The sequence below is a fragment of the Triturus cristatus genome, chromosome 1_2, assembly GCF_964204655.1.
Source record: "Triturus cristatus chromosome 1_2, aTriCri1.1, whole genome shotgun sequence".
NCBI lineage: Eukaryota > Metazoa > Chordata > Amphibia > Caudata > Salamandridae > Triturus > Triturus cristatus.
Genome location: NC_140580.1, coordinates 825,204,631 through 825,230,451, shown reverse-complemented (window position 1 = coordinate 825,230,451; position 25,821 = coordinate 825,204,631). Strand labels below are relative to the sequence as shown.

Sequence of the window (25,821 nt, the reverse complement as noted above, 5' to 3'; positions counted from 1 at the left end):
CTCAGAGGTGAATCCATTTTATAGATCTGATGTCTGATTTATGACAATTGCAGATTCTAGCATTGCTAATGTAATGCATGAAATGTGCTTCGCTCTTGGTCCCAAAGTTTGTATGTCTAGCTTGTAGAAATTAGTGGCTTGTCTACTGTAGTTAGTCAGAAACCAAACTTCATCCACATTTGGGCTGTTAATTTCTTCAGACAGGGAACTCAAGTCACAAACTGAAGTACAGATCGGATTTCATTTTTCACATCTTGTAATGTTCTCAAAAGTACTCATACAAGACCCGCTAAACATATGTGTGAGGTCTTAAGATCTGATGCCACTTGTGATGTAACTTCCTGTGATGGCACACGTGATGTCATGCACTGTGATGCCAATTGCATACTGCTACTTGGTTAGTCCCCCCAAGTGTGTGTTTTTTAGGACATTAAACAATCGTGAAAGTTCCCCGCGTTGGGTGCTTCAGAGGGGTCCCGTGCAGCAGCGAACAAGCCCAGCGGAGTGTGTGCAAGCCCCGCTCCTGCCTCTCGAGCAGCTCGCCATCCCTGTGCACAGCCCATCAGCTCTCCTGGCGGGGAAGAGGGGGGTTGCCCTGCCTCTGTTTGGCTTTTCTAACACAAAAGCGTGCGTTGTGACAGAGGACACGCAGTGCCAGCCTGGAGAGAGAGAGAGAGACATTAGGTACTCCCGGAGCAGGGAGAGGTACTTGGCTAAAGGGAGACAGGACCTCGAGCAGTCAGGGAATAAATACATTGTAATCTGCGAGTGTATAACTGGAGCCCCGGAGCCCAGACTGCACGAGGACACACAGTAGCTACCAGGAGGAGGTGGCTCGAGCCAGGATGTGCGGGATCTACTGTGGCAGATGCTGACGGGGGTTACACGGTGACCAGTCCGCTGACAGGAAGGAACACAGGCGGATTAGAAATATACAGTGTTCGACAGGATTACACGAGGCAAGGGGATATACCGTAACTAGGAGGGGAGGAGACCATGGCTCACTTGGATACTTCGTGACCATCAACGAGGACAGGAGAGCCGGGCTCGAGGGGACACACCGCCGCCTCCAGAGGACGGTCCAGTGTGCACGAGGGCACACACAGACCATCGGGAGAGCGCGCGACTTCACTAAACCGGCCAGGAGGACAGAGCCCTGGCAGACTCGCGGCGCACTATGTAGCCAGCAAAGCATTGGACGTAATGTTTATACAGGGAACACTGCAATAGGAATTGTTTATATCCGTTTGTATCGAGCCCGGCTGTGTTTATTGTACTTTTCCGCGGAAGGATGAGGAGCTTCGAGCCTTCAACCCCTAAGATTTACACCTCTTCGCAATGGATGCATGAATCCACTGAGCTGCCTGACAGGTGCTCGCCCAGAGGTTGAACTCGGGAGTAAAGCACAGCAGCATCACGGCGCTGTAACCATCACAATGCTGCTAGTCTCTCGGCCGTGCAGTTCGGAGGGAGCTGGCCGGCACACCGGAGCCGCCTCGCCGGTCCGTGGAGCAGCCTCGGGGCTGGAGCCGGAGACGGGTTCGCTTCAAGTTCGGGGGCCGAGCCCTAGCTGTCCGCGGATGCACGGAAGTGATGGGTGCGCGCCCTGACACCAGGAGACACCTCTCGCGCCAGGGGTCACCGGCAGAATGCGAGGTAACACTCATCACTTCTAATTATTTCCAAGGCTAATAGCTGGCTGTACACACTTTTGTTTCTACAAATATATAGAACAGAAAGGGGCGCCGTAGTCAAAGGAATGTTACATAATTGCATTCATACTGGAGCGGAAACGGTTATTGTGTTTGTATTCGCGGTATGCTGACGGGGCTACAGCACTCCTTGATAGTGAATACATGGTGTTTGTTTTGGTGAGAGGTTGTGTTATATCCTATGGCACAACAGAGTGCGAGAGAATACATTTTTTTTTAAAATTTATATTTTAGCAAGAGTGGGAAACTTGTCAGAAGGGTGACGTCAACATTTTGCCAAGCTATCAAAAGGCTCGTGTTTCAATTATTTTTCTGTACATTACAATGGCAAGCGCCCCCTGCTCTCGTGACTTTAATTAACAGATGGGTGAGCTGCGGTAACTTGTAAGCCTTCACTGACGGTGCTTTTGTCAAAGCGAAACACGGAAGGCGCCTTTCCTGCCAGCAGCAGCTGACGGGCGCGCGCCCCGGGGAGCCCCGGGGCATCTATCTGCCCCGTCCCCTCCCGAACACACTGGAAGCAGCGGGGGCGGACACACAGTGCACAGCCAGCCTGCCTCTTGTCACGCGCCCGAAGCTGCACGCACCTTTATTGCCCGGACCGTTTCACTCATATATGTGGTATGGGTTCCGTGCGTGGGTTTGTGCGTGCACCTGCACTTAACGAATCGGACGGAATGCGACTGAATGTACCTGTACATTCACTCGCCTTTAGCTGCTGCACTTGCATGCATTGCGAGGGGTGCTGCTACCTATGAGTCATTTGTTTTTGCAGACAGCTACATCATTTGCTACGTCACTATATGTTTGTATGAACCTATAACACAGTTCACTAGTGGCGTAGTGTGGTGTGCGATACATTAGCCAGTGAGCTCTAAAGCAAGCTATGCTTTGAATTTGCTGGGATTTTGAACACATGCAATTGAAAATGGGAGTTTATAAGTGCTGCTATTAAATGTCAGATTTGAGTAAAAGTGGCACCTATGATACGGGTCCTCTTCTTGACAGCATGTAGCATTACCAGACACTGGGCCCTTATCACAAGGGCAAAAATACATGCGGCATTTACTCGTGAGTAAATTTACACTTGCACTTAGATGTAAGTCTGTGCTTTTTCGCTATTCATCATTTAGATATGTAGATTTACACTTCGGTCCAGGGTTACATGTCTCCATCTCCTCAGCCCAGGGAGTGGAGACATCTAAGACAGGGTGGAGCCATCTAAGACAGAATTTACAAGTGTAAAGTTACTGCCAGTAACATTTCACATGTAGGCAGAGATTTACACCACTGGTGCAGGGACAAAAGGAAAATAATGAAATGTATTGTTAAGAAATATCAAAAATATTTACTGTAAAATGAAAAGGTGAAATAATGTAAAATATTTTTATTAAACTATATATATATTGAACAGAAAAGAAAAGCAAGATGGCAGTGGTAATCGCAAACTGCCAGCAAATTCGTCAAGTCTGGGGTGAGTGTAAAATTACAATGAGTTTGGTGTGCTCAAATGGATAAACACTATGCCACCATAGTAGTGTATATTAAGATATGAAAATGAGGCTTTCATATATATACAAATAATTAACAATCCAGAGCACTACACAAATATAATGATTTAGATCTGTTAGAACTCCGAATCCAATTTTAATTTTTCAAACATACAAATCCAAAAGTTGTTGATACATAAGTCCATGGGTGAACAGCACTGGCAACCGTAATTTGTTGACACGCAGGTCAAACGGATGAAGAACACAGCCGACACGTGTTTCATCGTATTAATGACTTTTTCAAGGCTGTTGACACAGGTAAATTCAGTACATTAGATGCAACTAAAACTGCTGTTCAGAATATCGCCTTGGTATCAGGTTTGAACATCTCAATTATATTCTAGTGAATTTCAGTTCAAAAGCTTTATTTCGACAGTTAGTCATAAAAGCACAACAATACAACACATATCGCACAATAAATAAGACATAATACAATACAGTTACAAGATAAAATGATTATTAAATTCCATATACTGTCGGATATCTAAAAGTTTAAAAAAAGGATATTACTGTAACAGCTGTTTCCTTGCAGATCTTATCCTCCAAGCCCAACCCAAAAATTTAGCTAAACAGCAGGCAAAGAAGGGACGAGCGTCAGAGTGCAATATGCGTAAAGCTTCCAAGTATGATCTTGTACCTAGGCTCCTACATAAAGGCTTCAGCCATCTCGACCTAGGCACAGAATAAGCATGACACTCGAACAACAGATGAGCTATGGACTCGACCCTTAAATTACAAAAGGGACAGTAAGGGACAGTTTGGTATGGAGGTTTCCAGGTAGACGTAAAAAGACCTAGAGGAAGAACACCCACCCTGAATTTAAAGTATAATGCTCTATCACCTGGGTTGGAGATTGCATCCAAATAAGGTTCTCTGAAAGGGATCTCCTTGACTAACAAAAACTGGGCGACAGATTTACAATGATTGGGGTTACACAACCTCTCATTATCCACCCAGAGCCAATAGATCTTTTTGAGCAATTGTTTTGAGGGTGCTGTTCTATTGACCCAAGCATCTCCTAAACCCAGGTCATAGAGAAGTCGCTTAACCTCCCTGAGCCAGATTACCTTATGCCAACCGGATGAGGATAAGATTTCGCTCAGGGCATCTGCGTAACTACTCAATTCAGGGACATTCCATATCCTGGCCCATAATAAAAGGGGACGTAGCCTGGCTTGCTCGCTGATTGAGCGTGTGCCTGCGTCAAACAGGAGGGGAATTGTGGGGGTACTGTGGGGTAATTTCATAAGGTCTTTATGAAAGTTGTTTTCAAGGTGTGTCAAAATGTCAACTCTTTGTATACCCCACAATTCCGCACCATACAGAGCTGCACTCACCACCCTTGCCCTGTATATATCAATAAGTGCCCCAATAGGTTTTAAAGCTGAGGCACGTTGTTCCTTGAGCAGGGCCCCTGTGACCCTCTTGTGGGTCAAGAACACCTTTTGGTGATGCACCTTCCAGCTCATATTGGCACATAGACGGATACCTAGATAGTCAAATTCGTTGACTCTATCAAGGGGAACAGAGTCCAGGGAAGGAGGAACAGCCGCTTTCCTGGGAGGGTTGAGAACAAGGAATTTGGTCTTGCTTATATTTATGGACAGGCCCTTGGTATCACAAAAGGCCTTAAAGCTAGAAAGCAACTTTTGGATACCTGCTGGTGACTTTGAAATTAGGAGGGTATCATCCGCAAAAAGGAGCGTAGGTACTTTTCTGCCAGCCAAGGATGGTGCGTCTGATGGCTGTTGGAGCAGATGTTCCACCACTCCGTTAACATAAAGAGAAAACAGAGTGGGAGCAAGCACACATCCCTGGCGGACGCCCCTATCTACGGAGATACGAGATGTTTTCTCCCCCTGGGTACCCCACCTAATCTGGGCAAAGTTGCTTTCGTGAAACTTTATAAGCAAGGCCAACAAATAGGGAGGTAAACCCAACCTACCTAAGACATTCCATAGTTGGACTCGTGGGACCAGGTCGAAGGCAGTTCGCAAGTCTATAAAGACTAAATACAAGCTGCCCCCACCCAGCACAACCACTTTCCAATATATCATTAGAAGGCGAAACGTCTGCTCGATGGTACCCATCCCTGCTCTAAAACCAGCCTGGAAGTCTGACAGAACCTGATTTTCTTCAATCCACTGCAGAATCCTACCTAGCACCACTTTGCCCGCAACCTTTTGTGTAGAATCAAGCAAGCTAATAGGACGATAATTAGCTGGGTCATCCCGACAACCTTTTTTGAAAATAGGGACGACCTCAGCACCCCTCCATGAGTCAGGGAGAGAACCTCCCGACACAACCTCATTCAATAGTGATGCAATTAACCTACTCCAGGGTAATGGGTATTTCTTCAGCAAGTCACCCGGGATTCCGTCCGGTCCGGCAGCCTTGTTAGAAACAATACAACTAATTGCCCTTGCAACTTCCTCAGTGCTGAAGGGGCAGGGATTAATGGAGGTCTCAGCTGATAAGCTGGCGAGAAGGCCCATGTTAGGATGGAGTACCCCACTTTGGGCAGAGTAGAGTTTAGAGAAGTGGGCAAACCAAAGATCGCCAGGAATATTGCAGGTAAGCAGGGAATCAAAAGGTTTGTCCCTAGCTCTCAGCAGCTCCCAGAACCCCTTGGTGTCTTTCCTGGAGCTTGCCTCCACTAAATCCCACCAAAAACTATAATCATGGGCCTCCTTTGCCTCAGCCATAACTTTTTTATAGCGTTTCCTCGCCCATCTAATGCTGCCTGCATCCTTACTTTTCACTGCAGAAATAAGTTCCCCCTTTGCGGCCCGACATTTAGAGGAATACCACTTGTTTCTTGCCCTAGGAGCACTTTTCGCAGAAACATTCGCGCTCGGTTGGGGTATAATAAACAAATCACTTAACAGCGCAATGGTTTCTGTGAATAATGATGAAACAGATTGGCTGGTGGTACCCAGGGCTTCAAGGCGCGTGCCCGATGCTGCCATAGTGGTCCCTGCCTGTGCCATCCTTTCCTCATCCGCTGCTACTTTAGCCCACTTTAGGCGCCTGCCACAGCGCGAAGGAGCAAGCTCATGGGAGGTTTTCCACTTGTAGGGGAACTCAGCTATGTTCCCAGCCTGCCAGGGGGAAATCAATGTTAAGGAGAGAGGATTGTGGTCGCTATCGCAAGACGCAATAACCTCCATATCGTAATGGAGTGGCCACAAGTTATAATTCAACAGAACATAATCTATTCTAGAAGTGTGTCCCATCCTGTTATAGGTGTGCGCACCCAAAAGATCCGATTTGGATCGACCATTAGTTGATCTTAGGTCAAATTCCATACAGAGAGCATTGATGTCTACCGCGCTCTGGGACCATTTAGGGATCGGGTCTAGGGTCAGGGTGGGAATGCCTCTCCTTATATCCTCATCCCAGGTATCCAAAATATCCTCCCTGGCCAATGGCTCGAAACAGCAATTAAAGTCGCCTGCGAGAAGAATATAAGAATCAATACAGCAGGCGGAAAGATCGTTACTTTTTTTTTTTTTTTAATTTTTCAAAAACCTTTATTCAGTCGGAAATAAGCAGTACACAGCCCCTATGCCTACAACCAGCAACTGGCCGGCAGCGTAATACACGAACTGGATGATGGTGAAGTACACAGCTGTCCGCCTACAACCCCTTCAGGGGCCGGCAGCGTTGCAGTAAACATTAATGCCACAGTATGATGTTCAATAGGGCTGCAACATACTTTACGTCATGTGATTTGTATTTGTTATTAAACCTGATAAACCATTACAATTTGTGCATAGGTTGAATCTATATAATGTAGTGACCTCTTATGCTACACCTGAGGAACATAGTAGAACTTGGTCACAGTGGCACCTGTTTCGTGGTCTATGGAGACATTCGGGATGGCTACAACCCCGTCGCCTTTCTGAACCCACGAAGAGGGGCATGCCAGCTCTCGGAGGGACCATCAATTAGCAACGGAAGCTCCGGTCTGCCGATCAAGAGTGAGACCTAGGACCTCCCCTTCCCAACAGAGTCTCTACCTCCCACCTCCCGGGTGGTGTGACCCAGTGGAATCAAGAGCGTAGAATTCGGGCAATCGGGTAAGTGGAGGTGCGCTATGTCAGCGGGTGTGATAATAGATATGTCGTAAGGGGGCTCCAAATATCTACCGGTCTGGATGCTGTGGGCAGCAGCTCAGCATAGCAGAGCAGCGTATCTTGGCAGTGCACCATGTTTTCGATCCAGTCTTTGTATTTAGGAGCCCTGCCCCTTCCCCACCTGCAGGCGATGAGCCTCTTCGCAATGAGGAAAGCAATGGTGGCAAACTGCCGAACCGGTTTCCTTATGGTTTTCGTGTAGCCCAGAAGTGCCTGCATCGGAGATGGCGTAAGTGAGACTCCTATCATTTCCGAAATACCGGAATATATTTGTTGCCAATAGTCGGCTATTTCCCCGCAGCCCCAAGCCATGTGCAAAAAATCTGCCGCTGGTGTGCGGCAGCGCCAACAGAGATCGTCCCCTCGGAGGCCCACCCTACACATGTGAGATGGAGTACAATAAAGACGATGCAGGAACTTATAGTGGATGACCCTGAATCGACTACTGGAGGAGATCTGCGCGGTCTGGAGACAACAATAACTCCAAAGTTCGTCTTCTATGGGTATGCCTAAGTCAGCCTCCCACTTAGTACGGGCCCTGCAGATTCCCGGGTCGGACACCGTGCGTATAGAATGATATAGATTGGAGACCGCGTGTGCTGGAGTGGCAGCTTTAAGCAGCTGATGTAGAGGTTCTAAAGTGGGTGGTTCTTCCGGAAATCCCTCGGTCAGCGATCGCATCCCCCCACGCAGGCGAGTGTAAAGAAATGTATCCATGGGAGTGGGTGTGAGGTCTGCTAACATGTGCGTCTGAGACCGAAATAGTCCATTATGGTATAGGTCTCCCCACGTCTTAATGTTGAGTTTGGCCATAAATTTCTTAAATAGTTGCTCCTGCAGAATGGGGAGCCGGGGATGATATGCCAAAGGCAACAGAGGAGAATACAGAAGTGTCATTCTGGCGTCTTTTGCTATCTTTCGCCACGCGAGGGCCGAGCTGGAGACTGTGGTGTGGTGTGCAGCTCTAGCCTCCGGCGCACTAAAGATGGCCCCCTCCAGCGGGATGGGATCCACTAACCAGTGTTCCACCGCTATGTGTGGCATAAAGGGAGTGGGGTGGATCCAATGGTGCACATAGTGGGCTTGAGCGCTGTAGTAGTAAAGTTCGAGCTCCGGTAAATCGAAGCCCCCCTGGGCGAATGGACGAGTCAAGATGTCCCAGCTCAGGCGCGGACGCTTCCCCCCCCACACCAGTCGGATGAGCTCGGAGCGCAGAAGGCGGAAGAAGGACCTGCCCGGGTAATATGGGATATTTAAGAAGAGGTAAAGTAGCTTGGGAAGGATCACCATCTTAATGAGAGACGCCCGCCCTGCAAAAGAGAGGGGCAGCGTGATCCATCTGGTCACGCAAGTTTGGATATGGTCAAACGTGCGACCATAATTCATCCGCATCAGTTCTGCCCTATCACGAGAGAGTAGAATGCCCAGGTAACGGACCTCATCCTCACACCATCTCAGTGGGTAATCTAGAGGAAACGGCTGGGCGGACGCGGTGAGCGGGAATATAGTGGATTTGCCCCAATTAATGTGTATACCTGACAGGCCGGCAAACCGAATGAATTCTCTCAAGATAGGGTTAAGATTGGCAGCAGGGTCGCGGACGTACAGCGTGATGTCGTCCACATACAATGATATAAGCACTTCCCTCTGAAGACATCGCAGAGCCCTTTCCCGGTGATGCTGTCGAAGGCGAGCAGCAAGCGGTTCCATCGCTATGGCGAACAATAATGGAGAGAGGGGGCACCCCTGACGAGTCCCCCTGGATACAGCAAAAGCCTCAGAGATCCGACCGTTCACCCCCACCCGAGCCACAGGTCCGCGGTAAAGGACACTGATCCATTGCGTGAATCCTATCGGCATCCCCATGTTCCGCAGGATACATTGGAGATAGTCCCACTCTAGGGAGTCGAACGCCTTGGTGGCGTCCAGTAGGACAGCCGCCAGAGGCAAGTTCGGGTCCACATTATCCACTATAGAAAAAAGGGTCCGGAGGTTGTGGGAAGTGGCTCTGCCGGGGACAAATCCAGCTTGGTCTGCCAGTACCAGGCCCCCCAGTATTAGCTGCAGGCGATTGGCCAGCACTTTGGCCAAAATTTTTGCATCACAATTGATTAGTGAAAGGGGGCGGTAGGAGTCGCAGTATTGAGGCGATTTCCCGGGTTTTAGAAGCGAGGTGATTAGAGCTTCCTGCATAGAGGGGGGAAGTGCGCCGGATTCATGAGCTTCCATATAAACCTCCCGAAGCACTGGCGCAAGTAGATCCACGTATGCCTTGTAGAAGTCCATAGGCAAGCCGTCCAGGCCAGGGGCCTTCCCGGGTGTCATCTGCCTGATAGCGTCCCTAATTTCGTCCAGGCCAATGGGTTCAGCCAAGAACTCCCGGTGACGATCTGAAAGCCAGCCCAGCATCAGCTCCCTCAAGTAGTCGTCCATATCCAGTGCACCCACCCTAGTAGTTGAGTAAAGGGCCGAATAATGGGCAGTGAAGGCAGCCAGGAGCGAGTCCGAGTCTCGCAGAGGCACTCCGTCATCTCCCTCTAGCTCCAGAATGAAATTTGAGCCTCGTGGGGGCCGAACCATTCCCGCCAGAAATTTCCCGGGCCGCTCTCCCTCCCCATAGGCCCTCGCCCTGAAATATTTGCCCCGGAATTTGACCTCTCTCTCGGCGGTGGAGGTGTAGTCCGAGAGGGCCTTCCTGTATTGTACCTGTGTATCCGAGTCGGTGGCATAGTCCGGTCGGGTTTCTAGCGTGTGTAGTGTAGTTTCCAATGTGCGCAATGAAGCACGCAAAGTTCTCAGTACTCCTGAGCTCTTTGAGATGCAGATTCCCCGCACTGTGACCTTCAGCGCTTCCCAGAGAGTAGCAACTCGCTCCACCGAACCCTTGTTATGAGTAAGGAAGTCGGCAATCTCCTGACCTAGTTCAGAGCGGAATAGTTCATCGAGTAAAATGTTGGGTTGGAGTCGCCAGGAAGGTGGCCTTCCCATTATATCCGGTAAGCGGAGCTTCACCAACACCGGGGAGTGGTCCGAAAACGTGCGAGCCACATGTTGGACCGTGACCAGTGAGGGTGCCAAACCTCTGGACACTAAAATGTAATCCAGTCTGGCCCACGTGGCATGAGCGGTATTCCAGTGTGTGCCCTCCTTCTGAGTCGGATGTAAGTGGCGCCAGGTATCTACGATGTCCTGTGCGTCGCAAATGTCACGCAGGTATTTGTGTGTGGTGGTGTAGTGTTGGGCAGAGGGGTTGGACCTATCCAGAGCGGGATTAAGCACAGCATTAAAATCTCCCCCCCAAATGAGATGCGTTGAGCCCACCTCCCTGATCTTGTTCCAGAGAGCAATGAAGCTGCTCGAGTCATCACAGTTAGGGCCATATGAGCAGGCAAAGGTGACAGTTTCAACTCCCATCCTACCCCAAGTCATGCAATACCGTCCCTCCCGGTCTACAGCGTTACCCATGGGAACGTAAGGGACATTTCTTTTTATCAGAATTGCAGTGCCTCTCGCATAGGACGAATAGGAGGCAAAGGCAGAGTGCGCCGCCCACCTGGAGGCAAAGGAACCCCCGCGTCGGGGATCCATATGAGTCTCCTGTAAGAAGGCGACCTGGGCCCCCAGCCTGTCAAGGGCTCCCAGAATTTGTCTCCTCTTTCTAGGGTCTCCCAGCCCTCTTACATTCCAGGTTGATAACGGAGAGCAGTCCCCCCCCATTGATGTCAAGGTTCACGATGCGACTCATAGTTTCCGATAGGTGAAGAACAAGTCATGGGACGCACTGTGCCATCCCCTCTTTGGTGCCACTGTGCCGTTAAGGTGTCGGATGTTGCATCAACTCTATGCCAAGTAACCATATCAGTATTTACTGCAAACCAAACAAGAACAACCCCTTGAAATCCTCCCCGCCCTCCCACATCGACAACCCCAACCCGTCGGGCATCTCCCCCACCCCACTTAATCCCACAACTTCGAATCATATCCTACTGGGGAATACCCAATTGGGGGACACAAGGGCTCCGGACCTGCCTCCGACTCCCCCGATATTGCACCCGCTGTCCGCTAGCGATAATAGCCTGCGGAAAAACGCGGGAGGGGGAGGTAGGTGCCAGGGCAAAGAACAGATGTAGTGCACATCTAGGAAACCATGAGTTAATGAAGGCTCAACTGTTTGTAGCCTACCAAGTCCAGGCTAGAGCCGAGAGCAACCAAAAAATAGCGAGCGCCCGGGCCTAAACCCCAGGCGGGAGCAAAGCACAATGTCAGCAATAAGAGGAACCAATGCAGGAGATGTAAAGACATGATCAGTCCAGAGCAGAAGTGGGCGAGCGGGAGCCAGCACCCCCCCGACGGGGACCCAGCAGCTCCGCGGGCCCGCCTGTGGTCTTTCAGGAAGAGTTCCACCTGAGCAGGGTCCTGAAAAATGTGGGGCTTGCCCTGATGAAACACCCTAAGCCGGGCCGGGTACAGCATGGAGTATTGGATTTCGCTTTGCATAAGTCGTTTTTTGACCGGACCAAATTTACGGCGCGCCTCCTGCACCGATTGCGTGAAATCAGGAAAAAAGGAGAGGGTGGCGTTTTCGAACTGGACAGGCTGCTTCTCCCGGGCGAGGCGAAGTAGGGTATCACGGTCTCTATAGTTCAGGAATCTGATAAGTACAGGCCGTGGGGGGGCTCCCGGCACCGGGCGAGGGCCCAAGGTGCGATGCGCCCGCTCCACCACCATCTGTGGCGAGAAGGCATCCGCGCCAAACAGGTCAGCAAGCAGTTTTTCGATGAAGAGTTCCATTTTGCCTACCGCGGTGGACTCCGCCAGCCCAAGAAGGCGTACGTTATTGCGGCGCGATCTCGCTTCTAAGTCCTCATTCTTGTCGGCGATCACTTTAAGCAGTCTCTCCATCTGCGATACTTTGACTTCAGTGGCCGTTGCCCCATCCTCCAGGCCTGAGATCCGCTGTTCAGACTCCTTGACTCGCTCCTCTTGTTGATCAAGTCTATGCACCACTGAGTCGAGGCGGCGAGACATACCGTCAATTTTGGAGTCTATGGAGGATAGGCTGGTTTGCATATTAAGTAAAAGCGCCTTCCAGTCCACTTCGTCAGTATCCCTACCATCGGAATCGCCGTCTCCCGGCAGCGGGGCACGGGATTTTTTCTTTGGGGTGTCAAAGGGGAGCCGAGACTGCTTAGTGTCCGTCTTCCCCATTGTAGGAAGCTGGCAGGTTTGAAGTGCCCTGTAGGTGCGTCGGTATGGGAGACCTTCTTCGGAGTTGCTGCTACCACGCCGTGAAGGTCGATAAGGTGCAGCGGTCGCACCCGACGCCACTCGGTGTCAGCGGATGTAAGGGCAATAGATTGGCAAGAGGGGGGGACGGGTCACCCCATCCAAGGCGTCGATTGTAGTGCTCTGTCTCGAGGCGGGGGCCAAGCGCTCCGCCGCGGGTCCGCTAGTCCAACTCCACAGAGGCCTCAAAAGTTCAAGGGGGACGGCACAATCCGGTACAGCAAGTGGGAGCAGCCCGGGTCAGGGTCACAGTCCACCGGGTATGTCGATCACTTGGTGCGGCAATGAAACGGGCCAGTAGCGGCGCCTTCCGTGGGCCCCACCGATCCCCAGGGGCTCAGCCGCTGTCGGAGGGACTGCACCCTCAGTTGGGTCTCCACCGGGTCAGGCGCGGCTCCACCCAGGCAGCGATCAACCCTCCGTCGGGAATCGGGAGGAGGGGGGGGGAATAAGGGGGGGGGGTCCCCCGGCAGCCAGGAGCCCAACCTTCTCGGAGCTACAGGGCGAAATTCGGGCCGGTGATGCAGCACCCCCCCCGTCCCCAAAGGTCAAGTGCTGGTACGCCGGGGCCGCAGGCAGCTCCACCCCAACGACTTCTCAGCTCCCCCTCACCTTACCGGCACTCCGGGAGGGCAGCCAACCCGAGCCACGATCACCCAGCGTCTCCTCCTCCAGACACAGCGTCCCGCGGCCTTCCGCCCACGTGTGAGCCGCGGCCTCGCGTGCACACCTCCGCCGGCCGCCTCGCGTCGCAGGTTCCACAGCCGCTCCCGCTGGAAGTTGCGGCGGCTATTGCTCCGGGTGCACCTGTCAGAACAGCCCAGGACTCGCTACAGGTGCGTCGCAGCCCCAGCCCAACACTCGGCGCTGGTCAGATTTCGATTCCCAGGGTGCAGGATGGTCTGATGAAGTGAAATCTCGCCCGGCTGGCGGGAGCCTCACGTATGTGCGGCCATTACAGTCCGGCGCCCTCTAGCGCCCCCCCCGGAAAGATCGTTACTTAATCCTGTGGAGGATAGAGTAGAAGACCCGCCCCTAGCCCCCCTTAAGTAGAGGTTAAAGACCTCCAACTTCCTGCCCCCTGGGCAAAGGATGGATATCCTCTGGAGATCAGGAGAATGCGTCGGCTTTTGGGTTACACTTAAACCTAAAGCAATATTAACCCATATAAGAAGGCCACCCGACGGGCGGCCTTTACGTCCATATTGAAGGGAGGCTGGAACAAAGTAGGTCGTAAAGCCCACTCTGTGCTTAGGTTCAAGGCACCACGTTTCCTGCAAAAGACAGATGTTATAAGGGTCCAAAAAGGCATTCCATTCAGGGATTTCAAAGTTACGGGCGAGCCCTGCTACATTCCAACTTATAATCTTTAGCAAAGGGACGTCAGGGGTAATCTCCCTTGGAGGATTATCTAGTGTGGCCAGAATGGACGCAGGTCCTACCCCCTCCGCAGTAGATCTGTTTAGCCTAGGTAGTGGCTCAAACTGGTGGTGATAGGGTGCTATTGCTACATCAGACAACCTCCTGATTGATGAAACATTTTGAATTGGCAAAACATCCTGAATTGGAGGCAAGGGGATCGTACAAGATGGATTCAGTTGATCCCCTACTACTTGGGAGTCGGAAATACATGGCGTATACAAACTCTCCTCTATAGGTAAAACAGTAAACGTTCCCTCTAGACTAAGGGAGCTAACAACCGAAGGAACAGACACTACAAGAGAAGAGTCGCTGTGCCCCAAGGCCTGTAATAAGGGGACCTGGGGAACCGGTTGGCATACGAGTCAATCTACCTCCTCAAGCCCAGCAAACCGATTCGAGGTGGAGAAACCATACCAATTTATACATGAATCTTGAACTTTTTTGGGATGGCTCCTCCAGTTATGGTGGTGTACAACAGACCAATTCTCTTCCCGTGTGTAACTAGGACACGGAGGGTAAAAAAAGGGCAATGGCCTTGGTGTAACAAGAGAACCTTCACCAGTAGGCCAGGAGCAGATGTAATGTGCCGTGTGAGGGTCCTCAAAGGTCACCACTATACAGTCCCCGGGACTAGATTTCTTTGAGGGGCCCACCCAGGGGGTTCTGCGTACCATCAAGATTCTACTTCTCTGTCCAATAGGGATTGGTCTATTCACGTTAAGCCAATGAACTGTCTTGTTCTTCAGAGACTCATAGTTCTCATGATGGCCACTTCCTAACTCAGGGACACCCGTCAGCACAACCACATGATCATTGGCCTCTGGAGGGAGATCAATGTAACCCCCTCTAAAGTTGTTCTTAGCAGGAGGGCTCTTAGATGAATGTAACGCCACTTCGCTAGGAGGGGGCCTACGCGGTGCACCAACTTTGGATTTAGCTAATAGTTGGGGGGTAGGACGCTTTAGAGCCTTAGGTATGGAGGCGGTGTTAGTAGGATCCACACCCACAGTCCCTGATGTAGGAATCAAACGTGCAATGGCGGGGACAGGAAGGGAGGTTTGCGGGACTTGAGGGGTTAAACCATGGGGGGGTGGCTCAACAGCAGGAAAACCCTGGTTTTCTAGACTTCTCAGGCCGAGAGTGGCCAGAGCAATGATGCTCTTTTCCATCTCGAGCAGATTATTCTCAATACGTGAGAGTCTAAGATCGAGAGGAGTAAGAAGTTTTTTGAGGGTTTCCCAAACTAAACCTATGAATTCTCCTTCATTACTTTCCCCATTCTCTACATGTAGGCCCTCAACCTCAACCTCTGACTCCGTGACCGTAGAAGCAGTCAAGGGAGCAGAGACTGGACCCTCTTTAGCTCCCACATGATGTGGTTGATCCCTGGGCACACGCCCTTCTATGGAATTTAATGCCGGAGCACTAGTCAAATTCGGGTATTGTGCAACCACAATTTTAGCCTTCTTGCGACCGTAAGCAGACCGGGAGGTGCATCTTTTTTTGGGTTGATATTTTTTATTAATAGAGCGCCTGAGTGGAAACATAGCAGGGGTAGAATTATTAGAACTAACATCCTGCTTAAAAGGCGTATTAAGAGAATTCATTGCACTATCCTGGGTCAGTGGCTCTAAAGTGGGGGGTAATGTGGGGAGAACCGGGGTATGATGAACATCAACCTGTGCAACTACACAGTAGGGGATAGGTGGGCGCACCGGGGTAACCACAGTAGCTATATGGCCTAGGGAAGATTTTTTTGACTGATCAATTACCTGGGACAATCTCCTAGCGGATGCCAGTTCCAGGGAAACTCGAGTCTGGAGTTTAGAAATCTCATAGTCTATGGCTGTGTTAGTACGAGTAATAAAATCGTCCATAGGACCAATGATTGAGGGGCCGCCATTTGCGGCCTTGCTCCGTGTTTGCCTTGTAGACATAGCTTGGTAAACAACAACGGCAACCCCCTGGCTAGACTGTGGGTAAGAAACAGTAACTAATCAACAAATAAGGAGCAACAGAACTGTTAAAATGATATACAAAAGAGGGTAGCCCCGACCTGACCTCGCTGACCTCGAACGGCCTCAAACGGCCCGCTCTTTGCCCGGTCTTCGCCCCGGGCTGCGTCCCGCGCGCGTCCCGTTAGCGCGAGTAGGCAGGGAGACGTTCATATAATGGAGGGCAACAGTATTGGGGGAGCAGTCAGGAAGAGGACCAGGTGCGGCTGATCTGCTTCGTGCACAGCACCCTGGTCCTCGCAGTCCTGAATACGCCGGTTCTTGCAGGGTCAGTGTCAGCACACCAGCAACAATTCCCCAAGTGACTGCAGCAGAGTCCCGGTCCCTCGAGCGGCTCCCGCGAAGCGGGGGCCGCGAGGCGCGGTGTTGATTTCAAAAGAGCTGGGATGAAAGTCCAAGAAGTCCCTCCGATGGGCAGCAGCACCAGACGAGATCACAGATGGAGCCCACGATCAGGGGGCTGCACCGCGAGGCGCGGTGTTGATTTCAAAAGAGCTGGGATGAAAGTCCAAGAAGTCCCTCCGATGGGCAGCAGCACCAGCCGAGATCACAGATGGAGCCCCTAGTGAATTTACCTTTGTCAACATCCTTGAAAAAGTCGTTAATATGACGAAACACGTTTCGGCTGTCTGCTTCATCCATTTGGCCTGTTTGTCAACAAATTACGGTTGTCAGTGCTGCTCACCCATGGATTTATGTGTCAACAAGTTTTGGATGTGTCTTTTTGAAAATTTTAAATTGGATCTGGAATTCTGACAGATTTGAATCATTATATTTTTTTAGTGCTCTAGATTGTTAATGATAAAAGAAAATATTACAGTACATCAACTCATCACATTACATGTTTATTAAATAATTAAATATGTAATATACATACATTACATTTTTATACATGTCATTTTTAATCACAATTAAAAATTAATTATGCAAATTTTAATATTTTATTAATATGTATTCAATTTCATTTATGTATATATATTTTTATTGAGGTTTTATTAAAGTATCATTCGATTAATTGTAAAAAGAGGTAGATTATACATTTTTTAATTTCAAAATATTTAATTTAATGTCCCTTTTAACACTAAAACTATTTTGTACATATTCAATTTAAAAGTCAAATTAATTTAATTTCTTTAATATTAATTTCTATGTGTTTTTATTTACTATGGAATTGTAATGCAGTACCTGTGAGTGGCCATGTGTGATGCTAAACTTACTCCCTGGCTGATGTGGAGTACATTGGAGTACATTTAATAATGTTTTGGGACATTTTTGGCTTCATAAGTTTTGTGTGTTGATGTTTGTATTTGCATGTCCTTCCCTAAACCCCTTCGTACTCCTTCCTACCAATTTAGGAGTAAGTATTCTGCCTTTTCCAGTGGCTCCCTCACAGATTTACTACTAAAATGTGTTCCTGCATATGTGGGGATCTATAGTGGAGATCACTGCACAGAAAAGATAGGAACTGGTGGAGGCAGATGTTTCTGCATGTACATTAGTGAATAACATTTTGTAGTACACAAGTAGTATTGCTGTAGTAGTAATCCAAATACTACAAAATGCAGCTTGTGAATCAGGCCCATTACATTGAGTGAAGAAGTGCAGAAGCGTGGCATGTTTGCCACCGAGACCATGAATATAATAGTGTAAAACACTTACTACATGGGGTTCCTGCAAACATACTTGATGCAGGATCTCTGTGTTTGCACATAACGCTCAAGCACATGTATATCCTCTCAGATTGTTTGCACCTCTACAGAAAAGACCCTTTTGTTTCCAGACACAGCCACATCATCTTGTGCCTGTTCCATTTGCATGAAATTATGGGCATTAGAAAATTAAATTGTGCAGCCACACTGTTGTCTACATAGATATAAATATGCACACTCACCATGTACCCCATCCTTGTTGTTTCGAGCTGAAAGGTATCCAACAATATTACAATTACTACAAATGGGTTTCAATTCCCTACCAGACTTTTTAGTTAAAGTGGCTACCTTCAGCTATTCATTGTTTTTACTAGACACGTTAAAAGGTGACAAAGTTGCAGAGATAGTATAAAAATCCCGATTTGGAGGACTGGGAGAATTACAAGTGCTATGAACTCTTGCTAAGGTCACTTGTTTTGCATCCTGAAGTGTCTCCTAGTGAGACGCTATACTCATAAATATGAAATGTTCTATATTGTTCTGCAGAGATATTTTTAATGGAAAGTGATGCCACTCACATACTTCATAATTTGCCTTACCTTACCGCATAATTTAGTCAATCCTCCCACATAATTTGGTCCTCCAGTGCTGTATGAATCCAGTGGCTTTGTCTGTAATGCATGACATTTTTAGCCGTTTTATTTATCTTTATCTTCTTTAAACTTGTGCTTTTTTCTCAGCATCATATGAACATTTAAAAACACACTGCATGTAATGCACAGTTGGCTAAAAAGACAGAATTGGTAGAGAATTTAAAACCTGACATATTGCCACTGGTATGTTAATGTTTCCATATATACCGTTGTTTAGGGTGTCTCTTTCTGAATACAAGAAAAAGTAAGCTTTTTAAATGAATTACAGCAGTAGACCCTGGCCCTGTCTGCTGTTACTACCACCTTGTATTGCACGGGGTTCATCTGTATTCGCAAGTACCTGTAATCACAAAAGGAGTTATGTAGACTTTGGTAGATATGGGCCATTCCTAAAAAAAATGGCGAATCTCACCCTGTGTAGAGTGTTCGGTTAAGAAAAGTTCTATAGTCCACGTCTTCCCGAAGTTGTCTTGGCACTTGCGGACAATGAGTTACTAAGCTGGTGCGTTACTGATTCCTAAACAGCCACGTCTTCAATTCCCTTCTAAAGGCAAGAAGAGTGGGTATAGACCTAAGATGCAATGGGAGTGAGTTCCATAGCTTAGCAGTGCTATCGATGAAACTCCTTCCTCCCCATTTCATTCTCCTAATTCTTGCGATGGTAATCAGTTTGGCATTAGTTGACGGTAAAAGTCTACCATGTGAGTGCCAATTGAAAGCCTCCCACAGGAATTCCGGTCCTTCTCTGTACAAGGCTTTATGGGCCAGACAGAGAGCCTTAAACTTGATCAGTTGTCGCACCGGGAGCCAATGCAGCTCCCGAAGGCCTGCAGAAATTGACTGGAATTTGGGGGTGTTCAAGGCCAATCTGGCTGCTGCATTTTGAATTGCTTGGAGTTTCTACCCGTGCATGCACTGAACACAGGATAGCTGCAATTCTTTGGCAAAAGTAATTCATCTGCCAAACTAAAGGTATCACAGAAAGTCTCTGTGGAATAGAATCCGTCTGCAGTGCTCATGACACTATAAGGGCCTAATTATGAGTCTGGGGGTCCTTGTACCGCCAGACTCAAGGTGGGGCAGAGGTCGGAATGAGCTTGCCGGTCGTGCCGCCATGGGACCGCCGTCCCGCCAAGCATATTACAACTTTCCTCACGCCACTGATTTCATTGAAGTCTTTTCTCCACAAAACAGTGGTGGTGAGTACAGTAAGGGAGCCCTAAAGGGCCCCCTTGTGCCTCAATCCATGTAAATACACCCAGGGAGGTTCAACATGTGACCTCCTGTGTGCATGCACCCTCAATTCCAGCACGGTATGGACTTCACAGTCCATGCCATGCTGGAACATCCTTTGATGTTCCCATTGCGGTGCTTATTTCATAGGCTCTGCCATGGGAACTTTAAAGTAAACGCCAGCCAAGGCGAGCGGTTCTCACATGGGTTTGGCTTACGGCGGTTCTGCCGCTGCACCGTTAAACTCTTATCGGGCCCTTAGTGTGATGTGTACATATGTGTTGCACAGACCATTAAATCTATCACCCTCACGTAACACATGGGGCCTACATCTTCCTGATTACATGGTTCTGTAATGCGTGCAACCAGTTGCTGAATCCACCTGGGTTTTGAACCGTGAGCCCATTTGATTGTATGCACCTGCAATTCACTCCCTCTGCACATATTTGCAAAGTGAATCAATTGGAGGTGTGACACGTTCAACCAATTCTGGCTTTTTAACCAACAGTGCAATGCACTTTAGGATCTGTAGCGTTCTTTTTACCATTAGGAGCGTGGGCTAAACAATAACTGCAGGCAAAGTTCCACTGGGTAAAAAGCAAGGCTTGGAAAAAGGTGTCATATCAACAAGTTGCCTGTTGGTAGCAATGCCCATATTTCCATACACTTGCAGAATGTGGCACCTCTTTCTTAGCATATGTACGTGTCAAGTATTGTTTTATTGAAGTAGAGGAGTGGACCCTTTACCCTATTTTTGCTGTTACCTCTCTTTTTTAGTTGTATCCACAAGTACTCCATAGGGCTCCTATGTTATTGTATGCACTTGCAATGCAGGGCGAGTGGACCATTTTGCATGCATATGTGACGCTCAGGTTTTTGTCTCATTATTACAAATGGTATTGACAAGACTGCTGTTTGAGTGCATTTCTCTGGAATACGTGGTTACTGATTCTTGAATGCCACTTTATATTGCACACTGTCACTTTCCAATTGCATACTTCTGCAGTGCATGCACCTGCTATTTGCCACATACGTTTACACCATGGGTGACTCTGGTTACAAACATCTGTAACACATTTAAGGGCTTGCTTATAAGAACCCTTCACTTTTGCATCAAGTAATGTGTTACAACCATGAGGCAAGGCTCTGAATCAGATTTATGAAGCTATGCAAAGCCACCCTGCTTGGTTCTGAGTGGCCTCATAAATCTTGAGTGGGGCAACACAGCACAAATCGCCTTTCTCTGCACCCGAGAGGCGCTCCATGGGCGTTGCGGTGGGTTTTCCCACGCAACACCCATGGATTTTGACGCTGCCCCAGATTGACAAAATCATGTAAACTGGGGAGGTACAAAATCCTTAAGCCTACTGAGGTGAGACGTAACAAAAGAAATACCTTTACTTCTCCTTGTTTTTTCCTCTTTCTGCAGCACACATAGAAAGAGGAAAAAACCTCATAGGATTGTATTTGTGCAGGAAGGTGCACCTTCCTGCACAAAAACAATCTTGCATGCAACGGAACACCATGGTGCAAGGGTACCTACGTTGGCGCTAGGCTGCCAAAACGGTGCCAGTGCAGGGAGAAAGGACAAGTATGCACCGTATTGCATAAATACTGTGCATTCCTGCCCTTTCACTTTGGCATAGGGCAGTGTAGCAAGGTGCCTTGCTGCCCTGCCTTACGCCAAAATCCCGTAAATGAGGGCCTCAGTAGTGAGGCAGCCACAGTAGGTCATCATGGACCCATTTTGAAGCCCTGGACTTTTAATGAAAAACCAGTGCTACCAGGTGTGCCCGTCTAATTAGTTCACTGGGAGCAAACTAAGCTTGTAGCACCCAGGATTTATTAGTGCCTGTGATGACATGGAGTAAGGTGGCAACTCTAGCTGCAATGGGTATCACTTTAGTATGCTCGATGGGATGGGAAGGAGCAGCACACAGCTGCCCAAAATGCAGAGGAAACTCAAGCGTGGACTCACTATAGTTACATTTCAACAATATGCAGAAACATCACCTGGGTCACCAAAATAGCTGAATTCCCTAGAGACACTCATCCCACATATGTGTTCTGAGGAACACACGATATAATGGGTCCAAAACAACAATGAAAACTGGACAGCTCCAAAGCGTGGTAAAGGGACCATTCCGGGAATGTGTTGTTAGGTTTCGCCTGCACAGCACTTGTGCTGTCCTAGAGAATGTTATTGTTTTTAATGCAAATTTAAAAGGTGACTTAAATCCCGTCTCCTTTCTTTCCTGGCTTCTCATTTGGTCCTGTGTGTGCCACTTACCTTTCCTCCATTTCCATTGGCTGCAGCATATTTTCCTGCATTTACTAATTCTTGGTGCTCGTCTACTTCTCTTATCAGTTTCCCGCCGCTGAAGTACTGTTTACATCCACATTGGTCGAACTATATTTTCATAAAGTTTTACCTTTCACTGTTGCAGCAAATTTATATAACAATTTATCACCGGGAGAGAGCAAGTGATTTTCAAAGAATCACAGGATGTAGTGCAGCGCCCCCGAGACTCGACCCGGCATCCCCAGCTCTTGAGCCAACAGCTCTGGCCGCTGTGCCACATCCTCTCTACTCCTGTGTTATCTGTCAGTTAGCTCTTACCTTCCGTAGGAGAATGATTTATAAAAACAGCTATTTATTCATTACTTAGGTGAAACCAGTGCATTACCAATGCTTGTTTAATGTAGCAAGTTCAAACATTTGTCAGCTTGCATTCCACTGTTTACTAAACTACACATAGAACTGGCTGAATGTGTCACACAATGACATTACACCATCCTCATATTGCCTGGGAGTACAAACACTATGCTGTTGAAAACTCACCGTTCCCCAAGATGGCACGTCTCACCATGTTAAGTGAGGCACATTCAGCTCCTCTTGGTTTTTAGCCAGCCGCATTTGCAGGCTGGGGTATTTGTGCTTGGCACTTCAATGTTGAACATGAACTTACAGGCCCGGGAAGCAGAATAATGTTGTCTTAAAATCAGCCATGTCACACACCACTTGTAGGGTTATTTGGCACCAAGGCTTTATAAAGTGGCAAAGTCATCTGCTCTCAAATTTAATGGGTAGATCACCCCATAAAATAACATATTAGTCTCTGTAAAAAGCGATGGCACAGACAAAATAACAAAGAACTATGAAACCTACATACCGATAACAGTCAGTTAAATTAGTGACACTTGATATTTTAAGTGCTTTACAACCTAAGCCTCCTTATTAAAATTGCCATCACGTGGCCCAACGTCACGGGGTTATCCATGGCCCCTACTTGATGATGGAAAAAGTGAAGTACAGGTTCTAGAGTACAAGTGCTATTGCCAAAAAGCCAGGGCTGAACATTAAGGATTACAACATGGAGGGCCAGCCTAAAATCTTAAAAGATTCTAAAAATAAATTTAAATTTGGCTAGCCAGTTCTATCCTCTGCAGGTAAAAATATTGTGTATGGAAAATGAGCACGTTGTTCCTTTGCTTATAACTTTATCAACCATATGTCTGAGAACTAATCAGCAATGGTATGAAGAATGTAAGAAGGAATAGACTGACAAAAGGAGCGCTAATAAAACTAGACTGAGACAAGCAATGCAGACACACAGTGACAAGCAACACAGGCATATTTATATTTGCCAAATGGGATGCAGCGCGCGCAACAAAATTCGTTTTATTATTTTTTTTCGTAACTTACCTGAAATCGGCCATTTGCCGCATTTTGCAACCCCCCACCCTGCCCCTCCTCTGAGCCACGTCACCGCCCCAGTAAAACGCCCTACACGGGCCGTCACTGTTTACAGGGGAATGGTGGAGTGTGGCGTTAAGCACAAAATGCTAGCACCACGGTCCGCCATTCCAAAAATGCTAGGATGAGCCGTATTTATGGCACATCCCTGAGTTTTCCCTAGCACTGGCACTAAATTAAGCTGCCTAGCACCAATGCAGGCACTCTTCGCACCATAGTACAAGGATGCCTGCATTGAGGGAATGATTTTTCATGGGCAGGAAGGTGATTTGAAACTTCTATGTGTGCTGCATTGTGCAGCCCACATAAAAGTTGCACATCTTCATTTTTTTATTGATTGTTTATGTGCAGGAAGTGACATCCTCCTGCATATAAACAATCATTCATGGCGTTTTGCTGTTTCTTTGTGTCCTGCACAATACCGCACACATGGAAACAGCAATAATAGGAGAAATAAAGCCTTTCTCCCTGTTTTGCCATGTTAAGTTAAGACCAGGCTTTTCCTGGTCCTAATTTTGACGCTGCCTCCTGTTTACGCCACCCTTGTAAATAGGGGGCAGCATCAAAATCAATGGGTGTTGTGGCGGAAACGCCCACCACAATACTCATCGCTCACCCCTTTCATGCAGAAAAAAAAAATAGTGCCTTTTTACAAAGCGACCTTGTAAATAAGGCGAGGCCCGTTTCACCACAGGAACGTTGTTAAAAGTGACGTTCCTGTGGCGATAGGGGCTTGTAAATACGCCCAACACACTCTTGGAGCAGTGATTATTCTGACGCTTGTTCATAGGAAATGCTTTTCTTGGTTTGTTAATAACTTTAGTACCATTTGACAAATCCACATAGAACTTTTTTAAAAAGAGCTCTTTTTTGCTTAGTTTCTTCATGGAACGTTCTAGGTATGAGAAAAAGGGGGGCCCCAAAACACAAAACCCCATGCAATTTCCATAGGGACATTTGAAAAGGGCTACAGCCAAACCAGCTGAATGGAATTCTACCAAAGTTGGCAAGAAGCTACATATTGGTCTGAAAGCTTGCTTTTTGTAATATGGTTAAAATCCATTCAGAGGTTTTTGAGAAATTAAGGTACAAATATATTTGGATAATAGGATGGCTGGGGTTGAGTGTCTCTCAGGAGAGTCCAGTGAGCTCACCTTAAAAAAGATTGAGTGTTCTGGTTGGCCTACGGGGCTGTTTTCCCTATGGCCACCTCACTTCTGTGGTAGTGAGGCTCCCTTGGGAGCTGGCTGCTACATGAACAAACATGTTGCAGCTGCCTTTAAAAGACTCCAGTGACTCAGTCTCCTGCTCTGGAAAAAAGCCACGTCCTGGGGCACAATATATGTACCCTACCCCCCAGGGTCTGACATATTATTTAAAGGGAGAGGGAGCGCAGCCCACATCTCCAAGCCTCTACGAGGCCCGGGGATCTCATGACCTGGGGCCGATTAGAAAATAAAGGGGAGGGAGGAACGTAGGTCCCCTCCCCGAGTATCTCCTGGGCCCCAGGGACTCCATCCCCATGGGCTGATTTTTTAAAATGGGGAGGGGACTCAAGGCCCCCTTCCCAATCCATTGTTTGCTCCTGGGACCCCATGTCCCAGGGCCAATTTTCTTAGTAAAGGTGAGGGAGGAATGTGGCCCCTCCTTGTGGTGCTATCAGCCCCAGGGACCCCATGCCTCTGGACCCCGATACTGAACAGTGTCCTGGGAAACCCAACCTGGAACACGGTGGTTCCCTGCCCGGGAGTATACCCTGCATGCACTCTCCCAAACAGGTAACTCAATTTGGCTCCCGCCCGGCAGGTACAGTAAAGAAATGCTGCTTCCATCCAGTTAGGTGCAAAGAGAAAGTGCAGACCCCTGCCAGCACCCAGTATGGTGCAGGCTTGGGAGCTAGTGGAGGTCACAGGGGCTTTTGGGGCTCCAACTGTGGACCCCAACAACCCCTGCACTGTGGGTGTCCTGTGTGGGCACTGAGGCACCTACCTACACTTTGAAAAGGGGCCGGCTCCCACAAGGGAATCTGGCACAGGCCGTGAGGGCTGTAGAGCTCCCCTAACAGCCTCCAATGACCCCTGCATTGTGGGTGCCACAGGTGGACACCAGGGTACCCACCTACAAAAAAGTCACTGGCTTCTGCAAGGGGAACCAGCTGGGCCCTTGGGGACTCTGGGGCTCCATCTGCAGACCCCAATGACTTCTGCAGTGTGGGTGTGCTGGATGGCCACTGGGGCACCTACCTACAAAAAAATGTGGTCTGATCCCACTAGGGCCCCCACGACCCCCATCTAAAAAAGATGTTCGTGCTTCGGTTGAGCACCGGGGTACCAACTTAATACTAAATATTGAGCAGTTTAACAACCCTGAAGATATGCTAAAGACAGATTGGAAATGGGCGAGGG

General features: G+C 48.4%; 1 protein-coding gene across 1 annotated transcript in view; it reads left to right on the top strand.

Annotated features, from left to right (window-relative positions):
* Positions 1 to 1,403: 1,403 nt before the first annotated feature.
* GPR153 (G protein-coupled receptor 153) overlaps positions 1,404 to 25,821 on the top strand; it is a 561,014-nt gene continuing 536,596 nt past the window's right edge. Inside the window, exon 1 of the mRNA XM_085608887.1 lies at positions 1,404 to 1,656. The gene's annotated coding sequence lies outside the window, so the exon portion shown is untranslated. The remainder of the gene's footprint in view (positions 1,657 to 25,821) is intronic.